Raw genomic sequence first — 1,209 nt, 5'->3', positions numbered from 1 at the left:
TAAAATATAACATAAAACATTACCATTCTTATTTGTAGTATCTCTATATTGAGTTTGTACAAACACTGACATTGATACATGTTTTTCATTGTATTTGCTACATTCCTAAACAGTTTTGAATATGTTACAATGTAATCTGATCCTCTAGATAAAAAAAAAAAAATAATAATGAATGATAGTAGAGTAGCAATTTGAAATTAATTTCCAGTGGAATGAGTTTGTATGTAGTTAATTGCCCTACAAAGGGCTGGGTTGCCAACCCTGGGTTTCATTACTTGAATAATTAATAATACATATTGTTGGTATTTTTGATTATTATTTAAATGTATTTGATTTGGATTACTATTGTCATGTATTCTTGTCATTATTATTTGTAGTGTGTAAAAATGAATATTAATATTGTTACTTGGTATTATTGTTATTGCTAGTATCGTTGCAATTGTTATTAATTATTGTTCTAAATATTTATTATTAAAATTTGTGTTGTGTTCAAACACATTTTGTGGTTGATGCCTGTGGATTGCATGCTTAAATACAGTTCCTAAAATGTGTTACAACCTGAATTTTGCAGAAAATGTATTTTTAAAATAAAATGATATATTCAAATATATAATAGAAATATATAATACAAATTTGTATTACTATATCGTTTTTATTAATATTGTTATTTATTATTATTTGTGTTTTCTTCAAACACTGTTTGAGCTTGATCTGACAAATTCTTGGTTGTATGGTCTGCACTGCTTAAACAGTGTCTCCTCCTGTACTGACATCTGTCTTCAGACATATAAGTCCCAGTACTTCCTGACAGTGAATTTGGAGCACATAAGGTGACAGTACACATTAATCACTGATCAGAGTATTCATTCACCTTTTTGTCCTCCTATTTCCACCTCGTGAATACCAAGCTGGCCAGGCAAGATGCTAATCTCCTGATCAGGAATATTACACCTGGGTGGGCTCTTCCTTCTCTCTCATTGTTACAGTTTTCAGGACAGATGTAAGATGTTTACTCTGCATCAATTGGAAACCTCAGACTCCAGTAAAAGAATCATTTCTACAACTCCATGGACAGCTGTGGACTTGCCCACATTTCCTTAGCCTCAGCCTTTGAAAGCAGAGAGGATGTTTTAGCACACAGATCATTTTAAGATATCTTTCACCTTGTTATCTTTTTCTGTTTAATCATCTTACTCAGAAATCAATAAA

The sequence above is a fragment of the Pyxicephalus adspersus genome, chromosome 4 (assembly GCF_032062135.1).
Source record: "Pyxicephalus adspersus chromosome 4, UCB_Pads_2.0, whole genome shotgun sequence".
Classification (NCBI taxonomy): domain Eukaryota; kingdom Metazoa; phylum Chordata; class Amphibia; order Anura; family Pyxicephalidae; genus Pyxicephalus; species Pyxicephalus adspersus.
Note: the sequence above shows the minus strand (reverse complement) of the source record.